Raw genomic sequence first — 23276 nt, forward strand, 5'->3', positions numbered from 1 at the left:
GGCGTTACTTGAACCCTTTACCAAAAATTCATTAGGAATGATAATTCACTATGTCTCTTGACTTTTTTGTACTTGTACATGTGATTTATTTACCCAAAATCGTTAGGGAAATTGCAGTATTTTATTTTTCATTCCATTATTTACCGCGTCAATTATTGAATCATAAGTAAATAAAGTTAAAACCCAAAATCAACATGCCACTAAATCAGAGCCTTCATTCTGGAGGAAGATGATGTGGTCAATCGTGATAACCAAAAATAGAAAACATAATTTCCATTGATAAAATCTATGATCAAGTATCATAATTCAATTCTCGAAAGCAATTTTGTTTGGATTAACCTGTCATTATCATATCGGACGTATTTTCACGAAGAACATTTTCCGCTTATCTGATGTATATTAGTATTACTATCAGGTTATTTTTTTCCAATTTGGTTACAGTTTGCTAAGAAAATCATTTGGATTTTCCATTATGCGTGATTGAAATGTAATACATGCTCAGGTTGATGCCCGCGATTAATAATACACTATGTAGCAATGGAACTTCCAGAACAATGAGCTCAGAGAAATTCAAGGTGTGGAAATTCCCGTACGAACCAAATCAATCGGTAATAGTATTTTAGAATTAAATTGCAATGTTATGAAAATGTTTGAATTTTTTCCAAATTTGATATAAAAAATGGATATGAGGAATGGGGTAATATTTGGAAATTGTACCATTGTTCCTACGCTACTTCTTAACTTAGCCTTAACCTATCCACTTCAATATCGAAATTTCGATTTTGAACACGTAATTTTGAATTTGAATCCATAAACAAATGATGAAAAGATAATTTTTTCATTACACTTTCTAAAAGTGCACCTATACTTTTATCTTTCCGAAACTAATAATAATTGAAAAACTGATGCCACATAAATATGTATATTGGGTGTCGCATCTAGAACATGTTACCTTCAATTGTTTTTGTGAATATGTTTTGTACCCAAGAGAAGCGAAATACGTTTAAGATTATATCAAGGGAGGTACTCTATGCGTCACATTAATTTAATCTTTTCACCCTTTGTAGCCACCTTAGCTTTTTTTACTAAAAAAAGGGTCGAAACTTTGACTTTAAAATCTCTATACGACCTTGTTTTGGTTTTGCCTTTTCACGAATATTTTCTCGAGGAATGAAAATGAAGGTGAAAAGTTGAATTATCTATTTCTCCTATTTTTTTTCCTATCATTGAATACTTAAACTAACTCTCGATAAACTTCCTACAGAAATACAATGGGTATTTCATATTACCCAACATTTATCATTATTATCAAACAATACCGGTTATAAATCTATTTCATGAATTTCCACCGGATTGATGCTTTGGTTTTTGAGTGTGTGAAAGAAGTCTACTGGTCTGAGATAGGATAATCCAGGAGAACATCACACGGTACCTCTCCTGTTATTTCGCAAGTGTGTGTGTGAAGGTGCCCTTCCCTTTTTGAACATAAATTCGTTTCTTTTCAGTTATTCTGGAGTTGATTTCATCACGAAAGAGTTGTTGAGGAGTCGAGCTAGGGATTGAGGTTTTACCTTCCAACGTGTCGGTCCAACAATATGATCACCCAAAGATCGAGCATTGCCTTTTTTGAGTTTGCTACGTGCGTGTTCCTCGACATAAATGAGAACTAGCGTTGTTCCATTATCGTTAGTAGTGTCTATCCACTTCATGATGCAAATTAAACAAGCATTAGTCAAGAAAACAGGTGTTGTATATCATATTTCATTCAGATGTATCTGTACTGTTTTATTCAGATTTGTACTCTTCACAAAAAAGCACCCAACGGGACAGTGAGGTGCGAGGTTTTATTTAGAGTTGCTACAAATTTTTTTACGAATGGTACTTTCAAAATACCATATGTGTTAGCGACCATGCTTCTAAAATCTCAATTTGTACCACTTCGCTCCCCATTACGAGCCTGCCTGTAGAAACTTTTTTATCACATCGCCATTGTTCTGATAATAAAAATCCACCAAGTCAATTCTGTCCCATAATGTGGCTCTCCTGGGTTCTTCCATTGGGACGATTGGATTTTGGTTTCGGATGTCTTAACCATATACCTATAATTCGTCACCAGTTATGACCGTTTTGCGCAGATTTGGATCGCCTTCTGGATCCTGAGCGATGCTAATGTAGCGGTTTTTTTTGTCAAAATTAGTCAATTTTGGAACGAACTTCGTTGCCAAAAATTAATAAAAAAATTGCATGGCATGGGCCAACCGATATTCCCAGCAACTTCTCTAATAGTGATTAAGTGATTCTTCATAACCATTTTCTCAACATTTTCATCGGTTGATGATGTGCTTCGACGTCCAGGACGAGCGTGGTCATCCGCATCTTCCCAACCTTCTGTGAATAGCTTTCATCACTTTTTCTTAGATTATTTTTTAGAGTATTTAATTTCATTTTAACAGAAAGTTTAATACAAAGTTTCTGGTCCAATTTTGTCACATAATACTCCTCAAGCTATTATGCCTATTACCAACAAACTAAACAGCTGAAACCGCTAATCGAATGTAAGTAGCCGATGGAATTCACCCTAATTTTTGAACAGACCTTATATAACGTTTTGTATTATTCCAATAAAAGATCTATTTTGAATCAATTACGAATGGTTGAAGTACAAACTGAATAAGAAAGGGTGATTTTTGTGTGACCCTTCTCAGCCTCCGTAGGATTCGACATGATATTTCTCTCGTCACAATGTTTTTAGTTGACGATTGATGTTGTTACGTTGCACAGTTAATCGGACTGTGAAGAACCATAAAGCTTTCTAGGCGGCTTGTGACCATAGTTTTCGACACAAAAATGTTAAAATTTTGCTTAGTATTATTTAAAAATTTTCCCTACACCGTTTTAAATTTTCGTTGTCAACTCTTAGACTGGTAGGTAATCCTATTTACTTTAAATAAATCAGAAATGGAGATTTTTTATTATTTTTTGAATGAAAATCTGATGATGAAAAAAATTTTCTATACTAAATGTTCAAAAACGTTTCCACCAACTTCTATACAATGGTACAAACCAGCTTCCATTGCCGCCTTCACACGGTTGAGAATCTTTGCAGTTATTTCTCTTCAATGCTTCATGCATTGAAATGCACTGGAGCTGCATAATGAGGAATTGAACCATCCTGCTGAAAAACTATTTCGTTTTCGAATACATTTATATCCTTCCTCAATTGCCCAATTGATGCACGGTATTATTCGATTCTTCAACATATTCAAATATTTATTACTAGTCAAATTATCATCGATAAAAAAAGGACCTATGATGTGGTCACCTGAAATTCCTGCCCAAACATTCAGTTTTTGAACTCGTTGGGTATGAACTTGACGGTATAAATCAGGATTCGTATCACTCCAATATTGGCAATTTTGCTGATTCACCTCTCCATTCAAACTAAACGTACATTCATCCGAAAAACAAATTTTATACAAGAAATTCTGATGCAAGTTGATCCGTCTATCGAAATCATCTTAGTTCAATTCAAGAACTAGTCTAATCTTATATGGATGAAATTTTTACTTATGAAGGATCCTGAAAAAATTTGTACGACTGCTTCCATCAATTAGTCCAACGAGCCTTAAAACTACAGTAGATACAAATAGTTTCATCGTTGACAACTCCTGAATGATTATGCTTTTTATTCTTAACAGATCCAGTTTTCATAAATGTTTTCAATAATTCCGAAACGTATTCGTGTCGCTCTAGCACTATTTCGATTCTGGTAGTACAAACTCACTATTTCAATCCGTTCTCGAACAGTATAAACCATTGCTTCTCAAGAATTAACAAAAACAGAAACACCAATTGTAATTTCACCTGGTAGATAGTCGTTATTGTAGAATGAGACAAAAACAAAATGACGAGAATATCGAATTCAAACTTAACTAGGCAAAATAAGACTTTTTTGAAGTATATTCCACAAAAACACCTATGAAACCTAGGTAACAGATTGTACAGAAGTAATTCAGGGTGACTCGTTTTCAACTCAAATAATTTTTAGCTTTCAAACTATGAGCTTCAGACAAAAATGTATTCTACTTTGTTGAAATCTGTTCATCATGAAGCATTTGATAATGCGGAAGAATACAGGGTGATCCATTTAAAAAAATTGGTGACATGCTCTGGGGGTTCGATAGGGGAAGTAACATCAAATATGAATATGTCAAAATGTGTCCCCCTGTATATTATGGTTGACGTGTTTTATTATTTTTCCTGCAAATCATTGTACCAAAAGTTATTCAGGGTGGCTCGTTTAAAATGGAATGCACTGTATAATAACAACTGTGGATATATAAAATTTCGAAATTCCGATCTTCAGGGAAAGGTAAAACGGGAACCTATGGCGTAGAATGAAGGTTATGAAGTAAGCTATTTTTTAAACTGGTAACTATTCATATCTGTTGAAAATATATTCTACGAAAGTAAACTTCCGGAAGTCGAAAATTGTGCGAGCTAAGGATAAACGAAGTCTCACCTTTTACTGTGCGATTCCTAGCACGGAATGGACGATAGCAAGTGAAAATCGAATGTTTGGCCTCGCGGCTTGAACCACCGGTTCACATCGCAGTAGATTGAGTGAGCGGAGCTAACCACCCACGTCAACCCAACCGGCTACCCGCTCACACGGTACACATTTCAAATCACTGATTTCGGTTGGAAATTCGTTGAAAATCTTATCATGAAAGCTCTTGCTAATTTCAACAGAGCGTTCATAGCTCTCATGCCACAATGTGGTATATTTCTAGATTTTCGAAAGCATTTGAAATCCAGTAACAATCTCACAAACTACCGGCAGTTTTCATTTATTTCATGACCATTCTTCAAGGTATGTTGAGCGACACTAAATTTGTCTGGTCTCCGAAATCGGATATATGCCGCGTGTTCTTTGAAACGAGTTTTGATAGCTCGCTTTCTTGCTAAGTCTGACCAATGTATTTTTTGTCATAGTCTGCACATCTTATCTTCAAGATGATGAAAATAGTTTTTTGAACAAATTCTCATTTTCTTTCAATATATCCCACACGTCAACAATTTCATCAATTTGTATAATTCGTTAAAAAAAGTGTGGTCCGCCTTGAGAACTGCGCAGTACTACTCCTGAAACTCGTAATATAATAAAAAGCCCGTGTAAGTTAAATGTGGTGATATTGTAGATTATTTATGTGATTATGAATAGTTATGTGGGTTATATTTCTTTTTTCATTTTTTGGAAACTATTGAAATGTTTACTAATGAATGATGTCGATTCAAATGAATTTTGTTAATGTTGTTATGAAAATACTGAAATTTACTACATTATTTTGGTTTCAAACTTCAGTTCGTTCTCTGGAATTTCTCAAGATTCCGACCGTTAATTTTCCATACCTGAAAAGTCATATGTGAGAGTGTCCAAAAATTGAAAAAGGACTTGAACTGAAGCAGAAGAAAGTACTACTCTGTAGTATAAAAATGTACATGGAAGTTAAATCTGGTAATATTGTAGGCAAGTAGTTGAGATCTATTGTGTGATTCAGAGATGAAATAACTTTGCCTGGCATAACGGCTGTAGAGGATACTCTTCTGATCGATTTCAATTACAGAGAAAGCTGTACAATTACTAATGTTACGCAAAGCCTTGCGAAAAAAATCAAATAAGGTTTAAAATGATATTCTATTTTACTTCATTTCCACTAAAAATTGAAGAAGCGTTCGTAGCGGGTGAATAACAAATAGTTACAAATTTTTTTGTTCTCAATACATTATCATTTGCTTATTTCGAATGGAAAATTTTCAAATTGATTTCCTGTATAGTTGTTCCTATATAAGTTACCATAACTTTTCTTTTGGTTTCTTGCTGACCAATCTACTAAAAATTGTTGTCGACTCAAATTACTCTTGTTAATATTATTACGAAATTACCGAAATTGTCTCCACGACTATGAAACTTCAATTCCGAATAAATGATCCAACCTTCGTTCTCTGTAATTTCTCAACATTCCGACCATGAATTTTCCATACCTGAAGAGTCATATGTGAGAGTGTCTAAAAATTCGGCTGAGGCAAGCCAAGATCGAAAAGGTGCTTACACCGAAGTAGGGGAAGACGAAGCCGTCTTACCACTAAGTGGACTTGGACAGTCAGTTCGACGACTAACCTTCTCACTGACCACCGTAGTGCGTGTGTCGACTGGAGTTTGTTTTTACTTTGTTTTATCTGTGTCGCATGAAACTAAGGTACTTTCAATAAGTGCAAGTGATGCATACAAGTGGATGAATTTGTTTGTTTGACGCGGTTTCAAGGAATACTGGTCGATAGCGAAAAATTTTCCTACTGTCCAGCCGGTCTTTGACATCTGTGAGTTTGGCGTGAGCCTTTGTGTAGAAAAATCAAGAATATTTTTTCGTTGTATTCGATTCTGGTACATTGTAATATCGTGAAGGATCAGTAATTATTATAACAATCACTAGTCGTTTTTCGAATACAATACTTTTGTAGCGAAATGTGAAGAACCCAAAGTATTTCATTCAAACAAGATCTGCTCAAACAATGATTTGGTTCTAATTTCTAAAGTTCATGTAAAATGAGGATATCGCTTTCAACAGCAACATTTTTTAAAACCGTTTCTGTCTCCCTTCATTAATTTTTAATATCACGGCCGTAAACAGAATGTGAAAATAGGAGGAGTGTTCCGGAAAAATATAAAGTTTGGTGTACCCTAAGGTGCGGTGCTTGGGCCACTTCAATTCAACTTATTTAAATTCATCTCATTTCACATAAAAACACACGTTAGATGAGAAGTTTGAGAATGGAAACCGAATTACAAGATATATTCAACTGGTTCAATCATAAATTACTCATAATAAATTTCGAAAAATTCTTTATACCGTTTTTCAGTTATAAGCCAAACCTTCCTGATTTTCAGGAATTGACAATAAATCAGAATGGAGCAGGTGAAATTAGATATTTGGTGGTTACCATTGATTGCTATGCATGAGATGGAATTATCACATTGTTGGAGTAACAAAAAGTTTCAGACCTATGTTGTATAGATTCAAATGTATAAATGAAAATAATTAAAAAATAATCCATAGATAGTCCATAAATAAAATATTAGGTATTTCGCTTTATTATGCTCTCGTAGTCTTAACTACAATCCGGTGTCGTCAGTTGGGAAAGAACCAATCTATATAGTATTCTACAGAAAAAATTTACTCTTTGAAAAAACTTTTTGGGACTTCGATTTGCTGAATCTGAGTAGGTTTTGCTTGCACAGTTGGTACTGTTATATTTTTCATAAAAATAAATCATCCAGTTTTGTCGAAGGAATGAAACAAAGTTATTTGTAAAAGTTAACACGTCAAAAAAAAAGGACGACGATATTTACCTTATTTAGGTAATAAGTTCTTCAACTCTTTGAACGAAATGTATAAATGCCTACTAAATATATTCAAAAAGTATATTTGAATTCAGATACAAATGCTGTTTTGAGTATAATTGAACCTGAATGAACAATTATGATTTTTTGTTTAGCTATTGCCCTTCATTTTGTTATTATTTACTTTTTTCAATTCAAAACTAATTAAAAAAACTAATATTTATCCACTTTCCTTCACATATACTCATATACCTACAAGATTTGCGCGGATAACACCGCCGACCCGAGTTCGCATGGTTTGCAAGCAAGCTAATTTTGTACTCCATTCCAAATTTTGTTCATTTTACGGGGGTAAAATGGGTTCTGCCAGCCTATCTTCAAGATAGCAGAACCCAATCGAATGAAAAACATTTTGTCGAATCGGACTGCAACATTTTAGGCTCTCGTTTTGGGCTCCTCTTCAATTTTCCACAGATTGTTTTGCTTGTTCAACCGATAAACTGGTGGAACCAAATTTAAATCCTTCACTTTTTAGAAGTTTCGAATTTGCAATAATTTTAGGATGATTAAGATCCGTCTATGAGACTATAACATTTTTATTTACCCTCTTTTGAACTTTTCCCCATTTTCCACTTCTACCCAGTTCTCTCTCAATAATTTGGCCTGATGAAATTGAATAAAAATAGGTAAAATTTAAGGTCTCTTCACATTTTTTTTTCTCTTTGGAAGTGGACACCCATTTATCGAGACTGCCGAAGATAGATATTCCAATGACAGGTCTAACAAGTTTTGATCTCGATTTAAATCCTTCACTTTTTAGAAATTTCGCATTTGCAATAATTTCAGGATGATTAAGATCCGTCTATGAGACTATAACATTTTTCTTTACCCTCTTTTGAAATTTTTCCCCATTTTCCACTTCTTCCAATTTCTCTGTCAATGATTTAGGCTGACGAAATTGAAAAAAAAATAGGTAAATTTTAAGCTCTCTTCACATTTTTTTTTCTCTTCGGAAGTGGACACACATTTATCGAGACTGCCGAAGATAGATAATCCAATGACAGGTCCAACAAGTTTTGATCTCGATTTTTACTTCAATTCAAAATGTATATTTCAAACTCAAAATCTGAACTCTGAATTCAGCTTTGTAACGCGAAATTTTTCTCTCAAACAAGGAATTCAATGAAATGTGGATACATAACAAAGAGTTTGTAAGAGAAGCTCGACGGGAACAAGCAATTATTTTTTTTTAATTATTGGTTTAATGATACATGATTTTGAAATTCATCTACATCCATTACATTCAAGACATTGGTGAGTTGAGAGTCTGTTGTGATACACTGCGTATTTGATATTGCCACTTTTTTCATTCCGATTTCGAATTAGTCAATCTATAAAATATTATGCACGATCTGGAAGTAAATTTATAGTCAAAAATGATGAAACTGTGGGAGTGAAACAGCATTTTTAATTTACCCAACATTCATACTTACATTATTATTCGAATTTGAATATGTATTATATTTGTCACTAACAAATAAATTGAATACGCAGTCATTCTATTTTTCCAAAATGATTCTTTGTTGTTTGTTCACCTAGAAACTTTAATAGTTTGAACATATTTTGGCTCGCAGTCTCACCATCTGTCAAAGTGAGAAGACTGCAAAGTAGAACATGGTGAAAAATTTTATCCATTAATTTTTTTGGAAGACGAAATATGCGGAAAGTGTATGCGCAATAAATGAAAAATGTAAATGTTAATGTAGTTTTTAGGGACCTTTTTCTATTCTTTCTAACAACTTGATTGATGCCATTGATGTAACGAAAAGTTTAGAAACTTCAACAAAAACGCTTTCACATATTGAAATTGTAACACTGTTCTCGACGTGCGTAACACCAATCAAGTTGGTGTTAACAAGAGATGATCTACAGGGGTTCCAATTCTACATTTCGTTTTAGTCTTTGTTTTTTTTTTTATAAAAAATGAATATACATTTCACACATCCCTGAATTATCCACCAACTGATCTTCTTTTTAAGTATAATGATGAAGTTATTCTGGCCTTCATATTCGGTATTCTAACAAAAATGAACGATGCATGACTATCTAAATCATGTTACAAAGTTCATATCTTGTTAATTCTCCAGCTTTCTGAATATCGAGCTACAAAACCTAATTCTGGTATTTTTTATAGTTTAATATAAATTACATGAATCTCGAATCCAGTAACTGATCTTTTTTGTGGTAGTTTTTTCGGTTAAGATTTTTCCAATTATAGTATTTTAATAAGAATTTATGATCCATGACCAATGACCATACGTCCTGTTGAATTATGTTATTTACAGAAATGTATAATTTTATATATATATATATATATATATATATATATATATATATATGTGTGTGTGTGTGTGTGTGTGTGTTCATCGTATTGTGTCTATTACACATCTCCAAATAACGCTGATTTTCCAATTTCGAAGATTTTCTGAGGATCACGGAATCGCACCTAATATTCTAAGCATGTTCTAGTTTGTTATTACAATTTTTCCTCTTTTTCGAAAAATATTCGTAACTTTTCTTCAACCAACACAAGTAAACTACTTCAAGAAGCATTTCAACAACAATTTGGGACCTCACTACATTACGACTCTAGCCATCTTTGTTAAAGTGTTTACATATTCACAATGAATATGTCAAAATTTCAAATATGCAATCTGAAAATTCCCGATTGTATATAAAGCAAAATAAGTATTTTGATATATGATGGAATTGACCAATACTTGATGAAAATCCATAACGTATTCGAGTTATACATAATTTCACTGGACAGTTTACAAAACTGCAACACGTGTTTCGCTATACAATAGCTTTAACAGGCGTGTATGAACACGTGATACAATTGATCTTGGAGTCGTTAATTATTTAACAACTCATTAAGTTGTAAAACTTCGTCACTATCCACTATCACCAAGTGATCATCTTCAAGAGGAAGATCAAACTATGTGTCCCATACTCGTTTTTAGTTCAATCTCCATCTTGAAGATGATCACTTGGTGATCGAAACTCGTGTCGAGGTGTTAAAAAAGACGGTTTAGTGTTGGGAGAAAAATCCAGTAATATTCATTACTACACCAAAGGTTCCAAACAGTGCATCACAATCATCTTTCAATTGCTAAGAAAACATTATAACTATGTAGATCAAATAGTCACTCTATGAAATTTGGAGTTGTTCAATTATCCGAATTACTATATGCCTTCTCATTGTCTGTCACGTCTGGTGGTTGAAACAGCGATAAGCTAACATTTCACGTAGGTTAATGTATAATATCAGTTACATGAAGTAACTATATAAAAATAAATATGAACTGAAATGAACTGAATCTAATATAATGAAAACATACAAAAAAATACCGACTCTCGAGGGGCATTTCGCTAACCAAGAATAACCTTTCCAGTTAGAAACAGTCTGTTTTATTTTCATTTGAAATTTTCCATACAATTGAAAGGGATATATTTTTAGAAGAGATAAGTTTTGGGAAAGAAACGGTTTCGGCTTTCTACCTCACCATCTTCATACAAAAAATGTGAGAAACTTCCAAAGGAAGAAAGAAAGCAATTAATTTCATAATAAACTCTTCCCAAAAATGTGTCTTTTATATTTTTTTATAGAAAAGGAGAAGTAGAAAGCCAAAATATTTCTCTCATCATTACTATCTACACTAGGATGTAACTTCAAAATACAAAATCAATATGTTACAACGGTCGGTAGCCAGTCGGTTCGACGTGAGTGCTTTGGTCACTCACTCAAACGACCGTTGTGTTAGTCGGTGGTTCAAGCCGCAGGGCTGAACGAGCAGTTTTCACTTGCTATCACCCAACTCGTGTTAGGAATCACACGTTAAAAGGTAAGACCTCATTAGGGCTCAGCTCGCACAAATTTCGACTTCTGAGAGTTGTCTTTCGTAGAGGTACGACAGCTGGTTAACGAAAAAACATATTTTGCATAGATTTTTTGAACATATCCACCACGACGCACAAAGATTTAAGTGATTTTTCAATTCATTTTGAGGGTTATTTCATTTGGCTATTCATAGTGAAAAGTTGATCATCTGGTCCTGATATCATCTAGATACAGAGTAGGTATTTGCAATATAAAAACGGTTTCTACTATACTTCAATTGGTGTTATCAAAACTGATCTCAATGAAATGTCATGGTTTCTCAGAAACATCGATCTGAAAGCTTTTCATGAATTAATTTTTGCTTCATAGGTTCGAATGTGAACAAACAAATCTGTTCATCACATTTGTTCTAATGAGCGATGATCGATAATTTATCAGCAAAATTGTATACAGCAAAATGATAGTCATACGTTTCAGAAAATCCCGTTCATTAACATTATGAATGATTCAAATATTGAAAACTGTGCTTTTATGGTATTTCCATAACCACTCAAATCTTGGAATATTCAAAACCACTTGGTCTCGTTTGTGTATTCTAGGAATAATGACTGACATTCTACCAATGAATGTGTAATCACAAATGCATTGTCTCATAAATCGATACGATCTAGGTTTTATGCTTTGTGATGAATAAACACAAATCTAATGGGAACCAGCTATTTACCAAAATTAAATTAGGCAAATATGAGTAAAATATCAAATAACTGAGTGATTTAAAAGAAAACAAACATCGATTAGATAATTAACAAGGCATATGAATAGTAATTGTCAGGATCGGTTTCGACAATCCGACTATGAATGATCAGAAAAAATGTAAACCTTATCTTGTTCTTGACTTGAACAGGTGAGATAAATCCAGGAATAATCATATGAAACAGTATCTACCTTCTTTTTGGATTCAAATTTTAAAATGAGTCTTCTAACTGTATACATATGTACAAGAAAATGAATATTGTGATCTGGTAAATGCCTGCCGTGGTATAAGTCAGGAAAATTGTGAACTTTGAAGGATTGTTGGGAGAAGTGAATGTTTCGAGGTTTCATTTCGAAATATTCATTTTCATCTATTCCAGCTTATGATTTTTTCTAGATTGAATATAGTTGTAGTGAAAAAGAATACATGGATTATCAGCTAACCACAAACATACTGATTTGGCAGTACTGGCTCCTCAGTAGTCAGCAATGCACATCAAATCATGAAACATTGAAATAAGGTTTTCAATATACATTTCCAAAAGTTAGTCGAAAAGTGCAGAAATTCATCATATTGAAATAGTGTCAGCTCTATCTAGCTCTAATAAAGCTAAAATTCTAAAAACAAGTACTTTTGCCAATCAACAGAAATACTCACCAACCAAGATTTTGTCTTCATGAAATAAAGAAAAAACCACAATTGGGAAAATATTCTATTTCGACAAAGAAAACATTGAAGATGTCTAAAATTTTCTGCCAAAGGGGCGAAAATGAATAGAAAAGTCCAGTATGATAATTAATATCATTCTTTCGGTTCATGTATCTTATCAGTGAACTACTGTCTTCCGGGTTGAACCGCGTCAATAATTTTCATCTTTTCGACGTTTCGGCATCTACTTGAAGCCACTTTCAGAAACCACTTGGAACTGAAATGCCAGTAGTTTCAGTTCCAATTGAATCTTGAAAATCAAAAATATTGGAACATTTTTTATTAATTTATTTTTATATATTCACAACATGAATTGCGTTTTATATCAAGATATTTTATTCAACTCTAGAAAATAAGCATGAGGTTCTATTTAGTTTTCGAATATTCCAGTATTCAACTATGAATTCCATGAAATTACAAAAACGGTTCATTTCTTGTACAGACATTATATATTGACAAATATTTTGTATCAGTGAAATTGGTTGAAAATCAATAGTGAAATGTGAAATCTTCTATATTCTCAAATTTTACTCATTCATTAAACAATGTTCAGCTCTTCACAAGTTTTAGTATTGATTAAGAAATGTTAAAGAAAAGTCAAGGTTCTTGTCAAGGTTAATATTCCGATTATACAAAAAGTAATGTAAGTAAAATTATTTCTCAAGAGGCAAATAATTGAATGGTACATTTGTTAATAATGATTTAAGAACTAATGGAAGTAACGAGAAAGGCTTACTTTACTAATTTACTTCTTGAAGGAAAAGTTAGTGAAATAGCATTCATAAAGTATGATTCTGAATTCTAATTTCCGGATAATGGAATTATACAGTGCGAGTCTCTAACTCTAATCAATGGTGTTGTTTCTTCCGTATATATGCTCGGACACGTCGATTAGTATTTTAAATTGCCTTTATTTTAATGCAAAAAAAATTATACAGTATGTCTCAAATATGAGATATGACGTCATCGATAATTTTTTCAAATGACAACCCTGTTTTTTAATGACTTTTATTAAAGGGTTCAACAAGTTGCACATGACTGCCAAATTTCAATTTTTTACTCCTTGTCCTTGGAAAGATATTTAACAAATATTATCTAATTCAAAAAATGAATTCAATAGTCTTTCTTCAACAGGTGTTCAAAATGTTGTCAATTTACTAACTGACAATACTCTAAACGTAACTGAAACTCGTTTTGAACATTTCTGATTACTTCGCCGGAAATTAGCCTACACTCCAATAACGACAATTTTGACGATTTACCACACCATTCAACATAAACGTTGATTCGACAGAAAATAGAACGTTTTCTTTTTGTACAACATTCCTGTCTAGTTGATCTATCATTTGTTCGCAAAACTGGAGTCTTCTATCTGCCATGGATCATCTTCGGTGAGTTCCTGGAGGATTGTTATTTTATATGGATGTAATTTTTCAGCTTTAAGAACTCTTGCCACTGAAGACTTGCTAATTTCGAGTTCCCTAGCTATCTGCCTAGTGGAGACATGGATTTTCTGCGACAGAGAGAAGAAAATTTATTTTGACCTCTTCACTGAGCACACTCTGACAATTATTATTTGTTTTTCTCAAATGCCCATTTTCCCGGAACTGTTTTTCGATCTTGCTTACGGTACTTCGCGATATGGGTGGTAAGTCAGGATACTTCTCTCTGAATAAATGGGTAACTTCATTTTGTGTTCTTGTCCTATCTCCGTAGCCAATCATCGTTAGAATTTCAATCTTATGTGTTTCAGTTAAGTACGGCATTTTACTAATGGCGAACAACAAACTGTGAGACGACTAACAGTTTTTGTGCACAAATATGATTGGAATGTGATACTAGATACTCTTCTTACTTTTTTTTTATAACTTTTTTAAGAAAATGTCACTGTCAGGTATCCCTGACATTCTAAGCATTTATTGAAGGAAGACTATTGAATTTAATTCATTTTTTGAGTTAGATAATATCTTTTAAAGGACAAGGAGTAAAAAATTGAAATTTGGCAGGCGTGTGCAACTTGTTGAACACTTTAATAAAAGTCATTAAAAAAACAGGGTTGTTTGTCATTCAAACAAATTATCGATGAAGTCATATCTCATTTTTGAGACACACTTTATAATTTTTTTTTGCATTAAAATAAGGGCACTTTAAAATACTAATCGACGTGTCCGAGCATATTTCCGAAAGGAACAACACCTTTTTATTTAGTGAATTTGTTCCATGTTAGAGACTCGCACTGTATAGTGTTTACTAAAGCCGACTAACGCGGTACTACTGAATAAAAATGGATATTTAGAAGAATTTTCAAATAATTCTAAATCTATACATAGGGCAAAGTTATTATTTCAGGTATTTGTTATAGACAGCGCCCTTACCTAGATTATAAACGTAAAAATGAAATTTCAACCAATCCTGAGTTCTACAGAGTCACCGTATATACCTATATCACGTAAAGTTTGGTACTTCAGATCTTTCAAACAGGAAGATCTATGAGATCAGTTCTGAAATTTCATCCGGCAAGACATTCATTTCAATTCTGATGATCCATTAACATGTGTTCCCAAAGTATTGAGGCTGTTCTATCAGGGATGTTCCTTTCTCGAGAAAGTGATCCTCGAACAAATCACTAAACATAGCAAGCCCTCTATCTCTAAAAATCTGGTTTACTGACAGAGGCGTGAAAATATCGCCGCCAAAAACTAGAAAGTGACTATTTGACCAAGTTCATAATTCCACCACTAACAAAAAGAGGCTGCTTCAATAGAATCAACAGTTACAAAAAAAAAACTTACTGAATAATTTGCACCCTACTTCATTCACAGTTGAGTTTTAAATAAAAACACCACCCACTATTTTACAACAGTTCAACATCAACGAAATTTCTGGTTCTGATGATGGACCTGTCTTACAAAAAACTGTTTTCCTTAAGATCGCTGAAGATCACCTAAAAATCTAAGAAAAATCTGACAAACAATTACTATCAGCGATATCGAGAATCATGAAGGAAGCTGTAAAACATTATACTCAACAATATGCTTCAACAGGTGATCTTCAATACGGTTTCTGGTTACTAATGAAATCTAATGAAATAATAGAAATGAGAAACAGGAATTATCTTAGGCTATTATTTTACTACTTTCAATATCCAAAGACCCCACCAATTTCATCTTAATTTCGAACAGGTTGGAGCCTGGCTCCCTTGCCCTTACGGCTGGTGTTTGCTAGAACGACAAATGGGTCATAACTGATCATGGGATGGCGGCATGAATGTCTTTAGACATCAGAACCGCCCTTCACGGTGAAACCTCTGCCTGGCTGGGGTGTTATGGATGAAGGGATTGCTCATCTGTTAACGGGGGACATGAGGGCCTTATTCAACAGAGTGTCTGGGCCTTCTATATCGGGAGGGATCGTCTACAGCATAATCTATAGCTTCCCTAACTAACGGAGCCAAAGACCCCAGAATCGCTAGACCTAGGTATTTTAGCAGAGCTTATACAACAATAATAAAATTCAATATTCAGTTGAGAATGTGTGAGTAATCGAAAGAGAATCCTTTTTATCGCGCTTTTATTAACTTCACCTGTATATATGTATGTTTTTTTGTTTGTTTGTAATTCTCAAGCTCGTGATCTGTTTTTGACAGAATTATCGCTTTATCTATTCGCGGGCAGATGGCGATGTACGTAACCTCCTTGATATAATTCGAACTCACTTTACATGTATTTCTTGTGAATTATTGTGAAAAAAGCGTGGGCGCTTTGTGCCATATTTTTTGTATATCAAGGGCCCGTCGCTTTTTCACAATATTACTAGTATTTTTCGTTCGTTATTGGTTTGAGCTTATTTAAAAAAATATTTTCAGTTCGATGTTCTTCAAAAGCGTGTTTTCAGTTTTTTTAAACTATATTTATTTTTTACAGACACCAAAAGATCTTTTTTGAATATCTCAACGTATGTTCGCTGTAATAAATATGACATTGTTCCTAGTACTAAAAAAGGAATTATATAACAATAACATTTTTGTCAAATATCGATACCTAGGTACAATCTATTTTCAGTAAAAAATACCTTATATTGTCACATTCTGAGAACAAAATGACATTTATCAATAGCAATGTCTGGTAGATCTTGGTGTTCAAGGCCTTTGTGTCTAGAGTTTACTGAATGAACTTTGGCTATGTAAGATCACTTTTGGTCGTGGTTCTTCAGGTTTCTGAAAAATCATTTATTATAAGTAGCAGCCGATGGTTCTCTAACGGATAGTAGCAACAGATGGTTCTCTAACGGATAACTCTACCATCAACGTTCGTGTTTCCTAGACATATGTGTTGCCCCAAGCCTTTTTCTATCGTTCATCAATGGGCTGTAGGAAAACACCAGAAATCCAAAATACAGCTGTGCTAACAACAATTTTACATTCCCATGTAGATAACACAAAAACAGCTGCCATCAACGACAAGATGTTTCATAGTTGAAGCAAATTTGCTGGCAATTTTGGTAATGAAATAGAATAGAACGTCGGAAAAACTTAGGCGTGAATGTTCTCTAAGAAGGTGAATGTAGCAGAAAATAATAATGCTGCGTCGATATATTTGTTGGGTATCAAATTGGATACCAATACGTCTTAGCATATTCACGTTACTGAATAGCGAAAAGGCTGCTTCTCAGAAACTTGGGACACTATTCCGAACTTAGACAATTCTACATGCCTCGAACCGAATCTTCATTTTTTTTTCATTCCTTGGGAGCTGTCTGACTTGTCCATTCAGTCCAAGTCTCCAGAAAACACTGCAACCTCTTGGGCTTATTGCGTTTATTCTCCCATCTTCTCATGACACCCATTCCATCAGTCTCGTTCCCTGTACTAGTTTGTACAGATTTCGTGTTGGATGTTCGTCATGTTCTGCTGGACGTAATTTCGTACGTCCATATATTGTCTGCCTCCTGTGATTCAGTGTCTCACATTCGCATAAGATGTGTAGACATGTTTCTATTCCTTCGTTGCCTAATCTTCATCTGAGGTCTCCGTTGTACAGCCCCATTTTATTCAGGTATCCTCTAAGCGGACAATGACCGGTTAGTAACCCTGTAATTATTCTGAGCCGATCCCTACAAATTGCAGTAGTGATTTGATTCTTTTCTCGGACGGTTCCCTAATTAAGGTTCTACTGTGTTTGTTGCCAGGTACTTTTGTCCAGTACTCTGTGTGCTCCTTATTGGTCCATGTCCTAATTCGGTTTCGTATCAATGATTTTGGTACCCCCAGAGCTGGTTCAGGACCTATATAAGAAGTTGATGATTCGCGTCTTCATGCTTCAATAAGCTTCATTCATCAGAATGGTGCCGAAGTGGCTGCTAGATTTAATTCAGAGAAGAATCATCCCATTGAAACCCAATCTGACCTATAAAGTTGTTGAACAGCAAACACAGCTCCTCAGAACCGTGTTAGGAATCACACGTTAAAAGGTAAGACCTCGTTAGTCCTTAGCTCACATAAGTTTCTCAACTTCTGAGAGTTGTCGTTCGTATGGAGGCGGAAAAACAGATTTCAAGCAGCGGCTACTAGAGGCACAAGAAACCTTGACAACCTGGTCATATGTACCGACCTCTAATTGCTTTTGCACAAAAAATCTGTACCATTCACAACCCTTAATTGCATTTTATTACCCGTTTGCATTTCTTTTTTCCAAATACTTTCTCTCTCTAACACAGACTATTGTTTGCACAGCCTCCCACCAATCTTTTCTTATTCTGTGTTTTTGTCACCTTTTCTCTCCCTTCACTCTTTTTCTTATTTCATAAATATATAATTTAAAATTTAAATTATTACATTGTCATCCTAAGAGCATCAATGGTGTCTCAAGCACTCTCTCCAGTCAGATTTACAATTTATGATTTGAACCTTCAAATCACTTCGTTGAAGCTCTCCTATTTATTAATTTTCATACCGTATTTGGATGCCTTGAGGTTAAATAACGAATCATGTACTTGAATTGACATGGCGAATCCATCACCAACAGGTTAGTACGTAATGTCCGATATGGTCAGAAATATTACGATGCACTTTTAAGTGTTACAAGTTCATTCGCAAGTGTAACGTTCATAGAAAGTGAATAGTGTAAGCTTTCCAATGACATAATTACGAATCAGAGCCGCAAGGAGAGTTAGATAATGCTGTTTTTATATAATACGAATGAAGAATTTTAAAGTTGATCAATAGGATGATCGTTAAAAGTTGTCATAGGTCTGTGAATAGGTGATTATATTTCCGAGCAGGAGCTGTTTGATATTCATTAATGATATTCTGTGAATACTTTTGTTTGTAGTCTTTTTATTTGAATGTTTTGGTTGGTGGTATAAACCTAGAACAGAAAAAAAGAAATTTAAATCTGTATCATCAGCTACCCCAATGTCCTCCTAAATTAATCATTGAAGAAATTAAGATGAACAATAAAAATATTGTTGTCGTTGTCGAAACAAAAAAAAATGCATTTCAGCATTGTTACCAGTCATATCAATTATAACTCAATCCAAAATTATCCAGACTTGAATTAGTATAAATTGTTGTAGGTCATACAGTTTGCAGCCACTTCATAATGTCTAATGCATCTAGAACTGTCCACTCCTGCTATTATCATTCGGGAGATCGCTAATCAGGTACAAGAATCACATCTGAAAGAAAATAGCCTACTGGTAAATCCCCTCTTCGTATCTTGAGTTCAAATTGTTTCAATGATCTCTGACTGAGTTACAATCTATAGTAGTAACATGAACCCTCTCAAGGACGTTGTTGTTATTATTGAAAATCTGCATTTCATTAGGCAAAACGTAACAGTATTTCTCTTCTTCTCAAAGAATTTGTACAACTGGATATTTTCCGAAACTATTGAAAGTGGGTTTTAGGCGAGAATTCATGAGAAATGAACTGTATTTATGAAATATATATATATATATATATATATATATATATATATATATATATATATATATATAGACAAAGATATATAGTATATATATATAGGTTATTTTTGAGTAGGTATTTCAGTCAAATCTGGCTATAGAAACACTATTTTCTGCTATTCAAGCTTTCAGAAATGTATTTTTTCCTTTATCAAGAATATCTACAAAAAGTATGATGCAAACATTATACAGTAATAAAATATCAAAAAAGGACTCACCAAAGTTAGTTATATATATTTATATAAGTATACAGGGTCCTGCAACAGTGGCGCGGTGTTCCATATCTCTATATAGGAAGCAGATAGGAATCTAATTTTCTATAATATTACCTTATTGCTCGAGCTCGACAAAATAAAAATATTGGCGGTCACACAGGGTGTTCGATTTTTTCTGGGCGGATCCCAACTGTGTCTTTTTAAATGGCAACCTATATTTTTTATCGCTTTTTCGGTTTCTTCATAGAAAATAAAATAAACTTTATGTATATCTGCACTTCGAAAATATTGACGGTTTTCGAGATATAGCATGACATGTTTTTTTTTCCAATATTCGTCACTCAGAATATTTGAAATTATAAAGTGGTGCCAAGTCCAGTTGAAATTTTTTTTAGTCGAATATTCTACATTGGTAACTCTCTCAAACGATATATCTGAAATCGACCTGTGATATACAGGGTATGAAAAACCGCTTGCCAAATATTGTAAATGAAAACTTGCAAAATCTTCCTTATATTAAATGGAACACCCTGTATATTATTGATCCATAAGAAGCGCCAACGAAACCTCTACAAATTTCATTAAGTATTCCCTATGGCTAAGTTCAATAGTTTTTCTTAAATGAGCATTTCTTTCGAAAAATGGTCATTTTTTCAAAGCGAAATCCATTTGACGACTGATAAGAATATACAAAAAATACCCTTTCCTTAAAATATCGCCCATTCCTAAAATTACCTGTTGCTAGATAAACAAGTTGCGAATTACACCACAAAATGGACGTTCTTGAATAGTTACAATAATTTCAAAAATCTCGGAATTTGTGCCATATTCTTTCGGTCTAAAACAACCTTTCAGCGAATGAAATATTTATTGGAAATCAAGTAGTCTGGCAAATGACAGAACAAAATATTTGGCTGCAAATGAATATTGAAATTTTTAGTCAATCGTGAAGTTGAACTGTCGGTATAATTTCATCAGAATGTTGTTATCAAAAAGTGATTTGATTGATATGATTTTCATATTAGGTGAATCAGACAGGAATTGTTTATTGGCAAGTAGAATTTATTCTCAACGGTATCCAGATAGAAGGCATCCAGATGAAAAATCTTTCCGAAAGGTCTTGGGACGATTCGTTGAAACTGGATCTATTAATTATTCCAAACATGAGCGCATCAAGCCAGCTACTAATGAAGATAATGAATTGCAAGTTCTTCTTGCTGTTGAAGAAGATCCTAGTAGGAGTCAACGACAAATTGGGGAAATAGTGGATATAAGTGAGAGATCAGTGCAACGAGTATTGAAGAAACATCGCTTGCATCCATACCACGTTCAGTTACATCAAGAACTACTGTATGCTGATTTCGAGAAAAGAGTGAGATTTTGCAATTGGGCCATGAACAAAATTCGTCGAAACGAATATTTTTTCAATAATATTTTATGGTCGGATGAATCGACATTCCATAAAAATGGATTTGTAAATCGACATAATTACCATTATTATGCGACAGAAAATCCTCACTTATTGAGACAGGTGGATTATCAACATAGGTGGTCGATAAATGTCTGGGGAGGCATCATTGGAAAATATGTAATTGGTCCATACTTTTTTGAGGGACATATGAATGGTGCAATGTATCTCAATTTCTTACGAAATGATTTACCAGGTTTGTTAGATGATATTCCTCTTGACCTCCGCAATAGAATGTGGTTACAACATGATGGTGCACCTGCTCACTATTCGGCAAAAGTGAGAGATCATCTAAATGAAGTATTTCCCAATAAATGGATAGGACGGAATGGGCCTGTACGGTGGCCCGCTAGATCACCAGATTTGACGAAACTAGATTTTTTCTTATGGGGATACATAAAAAATATGGTTTACGTTGAGCCACCAACTTCTCCCGAAAATATGCGACTTAGAATAACGAATGCTTTTCGCAGCATTACACCAGCTGTCTTGCGCAGGGTAGAACAGTCTTTCAAACATAGACTTCAGCTCTGCATTCAAGAAAATGGAAGACATGTTGAACATATTTTATAAAAGTTTCATTATCAACCTTAATTAAACTCTCCCTTTTGTAGTTTTGTAATTTGCTAGTTGACAAATTTGAATATCTAGAACTCAAGCTCTGAATGAATATAATAACATGAAAAAAATAGTTATTTATAATGTTTCTTTCTTTTAACTTGTTTGGTTTGATATTGCACGATTTATGAGTGAAATTCTGCATCCAATGAAAAAATAATTTTCCATTTAGCAAAAAGTGATAGGTACATACATTTATTTCATTAAAAAATATTTGTTTGGACACCTTCTAATGTACAAAATTGAAACAAGATATCTTTCGTATATTTTTATCAGTCGTCAAATGGATTTCGCTTTGAAAAAATGACCATTTTTCGAAAGAAATGCTCATTTAAGAAAAATTATTGAACTTAGCCATAGGGAATACTTAATGAAATTTGTAGAGGTTTCGTTGGCGCTTCTTATGGATCAATAATATACAGGGTGTTCCATTTAATCTAAGGAAGATTTTGCAAATTTTCATTTACAATATTTGGCAAGCGGTTTTTCATACCCTGTATATCACAGGTCGATTTCAGATATATCGTTTGAGAGAGTTACCAATGTAGAATATTCGACCAAAAAAAAATTTCAACTGGACTTGGCACCACTTTATAATTTCAAATATTCTGAGTGACGAATATTGGAAAAAAAAACCTGTCATGCTAGATATCTCGAAAACCGTCAATATTTTCGAAGTGCAGATATACATAAAGTTTATTTTATTTTCTTGAAGAAACCGAAAAAGCGATAAAAAATATAGGTTGCCATTTAAAAAGACACAGTTGGGATCCGCCCAGAAAAAATCGAACACCCTGTGTGACCGCCAATATTTTTATTTTGTCGAGCTCGAGCAATAACATAATATTATAGAAAATTAGATTCCTATCTGCTTCCTATATAGAGATATGGAACACCGCGCCACTGTTGCAGGACCCTGTATATTTTAAACTAACTTTGGTGAGTCCTTTTTTGATATTTTACTACTGTATAATGCTTGCATCATAATTTTTGCAGATATTCTTGATAAAGGAAAAATACACATCTGAAAGCTTGAATAGCAGAAAATAGTGTTTCTATAGCCCACAGAGATTTGACTCAAATATATATATATATATATATATATATATATATATATATATATATATATATATATATATATATAGTGATGTTTTTAGTGATATTAAAGTTTTAAACTTTCTTAAACCCCATATTTAGTGTTTTTGAAGGTTTTTTTACGAATTTCGCATCTTGTAATCTCTAAAGTT

General features: G+C 33.6%; 1 protein-coding gene across 4 annotated transcripts in view; it reads left to right on the top strand.

Moving 5' to 3' along the window:
- Nucleotides 1-23276, top strand: part of snu (ABC-type transporter snustorr) — a 216476-nt gene that overhangs the window by 70147 nt on the left and 123053 nt on the right. For 2 of the 4 annotated variants that reach the window (XM_074173313.1, XM_074173314.1), the window contains exon 1: nucleotides 6174-6381. The exons of 1 other annotated variant lie outside the window; for it this stretch is intronic. The gene's annotated coding sequence lies outside the window, so the exon portion shown is untranslated. Of the gene's footprint in view, nucleotides 1-6104; nucleotides 6382-23276 lie in introns of those variants that run through there. One more of the 4 variants, XM_074173312.1, reaches the window with a different exon arrangement.

This window comes from Leptinotarsa decemlineata, unplaced genomic scaffold (genome assembly GCF_025532065.1).
Source record: "Leptinotarsa decemlineata unplaced genomic scaffold, Ldec_3_MD MMD2_tig00000218_RagTag_RagTag, whole genome shotgun sequence".
NCBI lineage: Eukaryota > Metazoa > Arthropoda > Insecta > Coleoptera > Chrysomelidae > Leptinotarsa > Leptinotarsa decemlineata.